This window comes from Sinohyriopsis cumingii, chromosome 6 (genome assembly GCF_028554795.1).
Source record: "Sinohyriopsis cumingii isolate HCF-2022 chromosome 6, ASM2855479v2, whole genome shotgun sequence".
NCBI lineage: Eukaryota > Metazoa > Mollusca > Bivalvia > Unionida > Unionidae > Sinohyriopsis > Sinohyriopsis cumingii.
Window position 1 is genome coordinate 18,195,983 of NC_142966.1, and position 5,550 is coordinate 18,201,532.

The following is a 5,550-nucleotide window of genomic DNA, read 5'->3' on the forward strand; positions in this document are numbered from 1 at the left end:
CTCTTGTAGAATCACACAAATACTTACATTATTTAAAGGGGGCCCCGAGTGGCTGAGTAGTCTAAAGCGCTCTCCGTTACGGATCACTGCCATCTCACCTCTGTCTGCGTGGGTTCGAGTCTAGTATTCTGCCAATGTGGGTATGCGAGAAAGCTTGCCAGTAGCTTCTCGTGGATCGGTGGTTCCTCCTCCACCATTCATTTTGGCCGCCATGCATAGCCTATAGTGTGCTGAAAAATGGCGTTAAACCCCACAACAACAACATTATTTAAAAGATAGAACTGTTTACCTAGAACAAATATATCATCTTAATCCAAGTTTCTAATTTTTCAAGTTGTCCAACACCTGCTATCCAACTTCTCAACATCCTGCACGAACACATTTTCAAGAAATTGTTGCGTTTATAGTCTGTTTAGTATATTTTATTTCATAAATGAGATTTTATAAACACATTCTATCATACTCGTTGTTGTTTATCTTCAACATAATAGCTTATTTTATTTATAAAATGTTGAACTTTAAACTTTCTTTTTACAAGATTGATGAAGTTTGCTTAATAGCTCTTGCCATTTAGTAGCATTGTTACATTGAATTTTGTACAACCAGCTGTAAACCTGACATAGTTCCTCGGCTGAAATGCTGACAGAAAGAGTCTAAAGTAATGTATTTCATTTCCATAGCCCGATGCATTAACATTACATTTTTTAAAGCCATGCGCAGAATAAGCCTATATATCTCGAGTCATGAAAACACATGGGTAGTATCTCGTGTGTCCATAATTAGTATTATGTTGAAAAAAATGTTCTGGTGACATCTGCTGCTTTTCAAATGGTAAGTTCAGTTCAGTTTTGCCGTCACCCCTGCCGGGTATAGCCACCCACAAAAGATCGCCAGAGACTTCTGTCCTGTGCCATCCCCTAGAGCTGACTCCAGGAGTGAACCATCTTAGTGATGTCTGCCTCAGTGTCGCGTCGCCAGGTGTTTCTTGGTCGGCCCCTTTTCCGCTAGCCTTGAGGGTTCCACCTCAATGCCTGTCTGGTAATGCTGGTTGGTGGCTTACGTAGGGTGTATCCTGTCCAACCCCATCTTCGCTTCTTGATCTCATCTTCTACCGGAAGCTGGGAGGTTCTGTGCCACATAATGGTGTTGCTGATGGTGTCTGGCCAGCGGATCTGGATAATTTTTCTTAGGCAGCTGTTGATGAAGGTATGAACTCTCTGTACGGTCGACTTTGTGGTTATCTAGGTCTCTGCTCCATACGGTAGGACTGACTTCACGTTGGAGACGAATGGACTGATCTTGGTAGTCAAGGAAATTTCTTTTGGAGCTCCAGATGTTCTGAGTTGTATGAAAGCTGCTCTTGCCTTTCCGAGCCTTGCCTTGACGTCTGCGTCTCTGCCACCTTGATAACGCTGCCCAGGTACGTGAAGGACTCCATCTTTTCCAGGGGACTTCCATGCAGTGAGACTGAGTTGTTACTGATATAAGTGATCTTGATGATCTTGGTCTTCTCTTTGTGGATGTTCAGGCCAACCTGTGCTGATATGGCTGCCAGTACGTATTCCTTGTCTTGCATTTGATGCTGACTATGGGGAGAAGAAAGAGAAACGGCGACAGCAAGCAGCCTTGCCTCACGCCAGTCCGCACTAGGAAGCTGTCCTGCATGAATGACTCTGCAGGACATTTCGGTTTAAGCATTCTTGATCAGGTTCACCAGTTTGGTTGGGATGTCGTAGTGGCAAAGAAGTTTCCAGAGTGTCTCTCGATCCACGCTGTCGAATGCCTTCTCATATCAACAAAGTTGATGTAGAGCGAAGAATTCCACTCCAACGATTGCTCGATTATGATGCGAAGAGTAGCTATTTGGTCCGTACACTAGCTGTTCCGCCGGAAACCCGCTTGCTCGTCTCGTAACTGTGGGTCGACGGCCTCCTTCATCCTCTCCAAGAGGACCCGGATGAAGGCTTTCCCGGTACTGACAAGAGTGTGATTCCTCTGTAGTTGGAGCAATTGCTTAGATCGCCTTTCTTTGGGATCTTGATGAGGTATTCCTCCTTCCAGTCAGTCGGTATTTCTTCTTCCAAGATCTTCTCAAAGAGGGTGTATATCATCTCTTCTAGTTCTGCTATGATGGCTTCTGCCGGGATGTCATCAGGTCCAGCTGCCTTGCCGTTCTTCAGCTTGGTGATGGCTTTCCTGATATCGTCTCTGGTGGGATTCTCACAGCCTATGGGGAAATCTGCGTTGGCTGGGTGGATTTGTGGGGGATTTAGTGGTGCTGGCCTGTTCAACAGTTATTTAAAACGTTCTGCCCATCTATTCATTTGGTGTTCTGTACTTCTTATGGTCTTTCCCTGTCTGTCCTTTACTGGTCTCTCTGTTTTGCTGTACTTGCCGGCCAGCTTCTTGGTTATGTCGTACAGCTTCTTCTTGTTTACTTTTCCGGCCGCTTCCTCTGCCTCTGCTGCCAGTCCTTCAACGTAATTTCTCTTGTCTATCTTGATGCTTCTTTTCACTTCTTTGTGGGCGTCAGTGTACTCTTTTTGTACCTTGACTTTTGTAGTTCTTGTCCTTCTGCTATTTACTGCTGACTTTTTCTGTTTCCTCTCCTGGATTTTGCGTAATGTTTCGGCTGAAATCCATTCTTACTGCTAGTGCTTCATGGGGCTTAGTATTTCTTGGCATGTTGATTTTACTGCCTCCTTAGCTTTCTGCCATATGTTGTTCGCATTGTCTTCCTCATCTTCAAGAAGCCCTTGTATGACTTGGTTCTTGTTGTTAAGCGTCAGTCTGCGTTCTTATTTAGTTTTTGCATCTTTCAACAGGCTGATGTTATACTTTGTTTTCTTCTGTTTTGTGCCATCCAGTTCTGTTTCAGCTTAAGTTTCAACCTTGCGACAACTAAGTGGAGGTCAGATGCCACATCTGCTCCCATCTTCACCCTTACATCTTGCAGGGATCTTCTGAACTTCTTGGGTATGCAGATGTGGTCAGTCTGAATTTCCGTCACATGATCTGGTGATATCCGTGCGTTCTTGTAGATTCTGTTGTGGGGAAAGATGGTACCCCCGATGACCAGGTTGTTCAGTGCACAAAGGTCTGTGAATCTCTCTCCATTTTCGTTCATCTCGCCCAGGCTGTGGATCCCATGTTCGTATCGTGTGTTGTCTGACCCAGCTTTGGCATTTTAGTCACCTATAAGGATGTTGATGTCTTTGTCTAGGAAGTTCTCTACTATGTTCTGTAATCTGTTGTAAAACTGGTCCTTATCTTTTCCTTCGCGGTCATTTGTTGGAGCATATCACTGTATGACGTTCATCTATATTTTCTCACTCTTGGTCCTAAATGTTGCCGTGGGGATTCTGGGCCCGTGTGGTTCCCATCCTATCAGTGCATTATATAATTGCTTCGACAGCATGAGCCACACACCATGTGTATGAGGCGTGTCATCTTCCTATGTCCTGAATACAGTAGCATCTCTCCTGTCATCAGTCTACTTTGTCCAGACTGAATCCATCTTGTCTCGCCAATTCAAATGGTAAGCATTGCAGTATTTATGTTCGTCAATCAGACTAATTCGGTATGCGTTTTGCGCCGATATTGGTGACGGAAACCATACATGCACAGAATAGCCCGACTGCGGTGTAAATCTATTTTTAAATTTCCACCAAACCTTTTATCATCTTTTCAAGTATTACATCTTCAATTCATTTTTTTTTTTTTTTTTTTTTTTTTTTTATATCTTTCGGTACCTATTGAAAGTTTTTGAGAACATTTTTGGCGCATGATACCACCATTCAAACTGTTGGGCCATTTGAGTATATAAACAATGGCATTATCATTTCTTTATCGTATTATCCGTCATTTTTTTTTTTTTTTGACATTTGCCAAACCTTGTTCCATTGTTTCACTACCGCTTATAATTTGCTTTCCGATCTCTATTCGGAACCATACTAATTGATAGTTTAATTCCAGATTTAGTCTTTAAATACAATATGTGAACAATTAAAAACGTCACCTGTGGTCCGGGTGGCCGATTTGTCTAAAGCACTCGGTGCCATCTCACCTGTCCGTGTTGTTTCGAATCTCTAGCTCGGCCGGTGTGGGTGTGTGAAAAATCTTGCCAGTAGCTTCCGTGGTCCGCGGCATTTACCTTTTTTTCCGGTTTCTTCCTCCACCAGTTACACTTTCTACCGTGTATAGCCCATCTTACGTCAAGAAATGACGACAAACCCCAAAACAACGACAACTAATTCTACTCTATCTTAAAATAAAAACCATAGTTTGGGTGCGCTAAGATATTGTGATGGATCTAGTTTATAATTATTCATGCAAACATGTATAAATTCCTAAAAAAGAATGTTACAAAAGTTTAGATATCTTTTTTTTTTGTTGTCGCGAATATCGAGAAGAGAATACGTTTAAATGTATCACATCTTAAACATACTGGTAATCCTTTTCGGTAATTGTCAATGTACTAACATTTGAATATAATCTTGTAATTAGTGGGAATTTAATTACATTAACGTTTTCAGAGGTACCCATATCGTCTTATGGATAAATATATATTTTTAAAATTTTGTTTCTGTAAATTCATTATCTCATTACTTTTAGTACACTGTTCCAGGGAGTGTTCCGTAAACCAATAATTCTATTTAAAAAAAATCTTAATATTTTTTTTTTAACAAAAACTTTTTTCTATCGATAATAAAATCCTTACGAAACGAAATATACATTTCGTCTTTGTTGGCATTAATGGTTTTCTTTATTGGTATGTGTGTAAGCGCGCGCTCGTTTCACCAAGGTTTTGATAATCATTTGAAAATCGCATCTAGACAAATTATGAGTAAACTGTGGAATAAATTTAGGATGTTAATGATCTAAATTACATTAAAAGTTTGCAGGACCTCTGTGTTTCGGTGATACGATCTCTTACCGTGGGGGTTGTAACTTTGCTTGTATTGTCTTTTCTGGTAACTTAGTGAACTTCAGTAATTTTCCTTTCCCATATATGGCATCTACGGTTGACAAAATACAAGTCATTTTGTGTTTACAAATGAGTATCATTTTAGAAGCATTTTGTGGCCTTAGTTCTTCATAACAGTTTCTGCAACTGATTGCTAAAATATATTTATGAAGCCTGCCCGTTTGTAAATTATTGGCTCATAAACTTCATGTTCTCGTGAATTGATTTAAGGTAAAGCGAAATCATGATCATAGGTGTTTACCTGTTTTTATTATCCATTATATATTTGATCTTTGTTTACAATTGCTTATTTGGTTCAATAATACCTTCAAAATCACAAAAAAAGAACAAAAGGAACATTTAATTTGGTGTTGAAAGTTTTTAAATTTAACGATGACATAATCCTTTATTGGCATTATGTTTATTGTGTTAGCTATTTTGTTGCTACTATCTCTTGTGCTGTTGTAGTCGTTATTAAGAATAAATATTTCGGGCACTTTATGACCAATACTTGTATTCAGTCTTGTTTACCTAAGATGATACCAATGTTGAAAAATTGCTTATTCCATAATTATGATAATTGT

General features: G+C 40.1%; 1 pseudogene; it reads right to left on the reverse strand.

Moving 5' to 3' along the window:
- Positions 1 to 1,306: 1,306 nt before the first annotated feature.
- Positions 1,307 to 3,127, reverse strand: LOC149796442 (uncharacterized; annotated as a pseudogene).
- Positions 3,128 to 5,550: the final 2,423 nt, after the last annotated feature.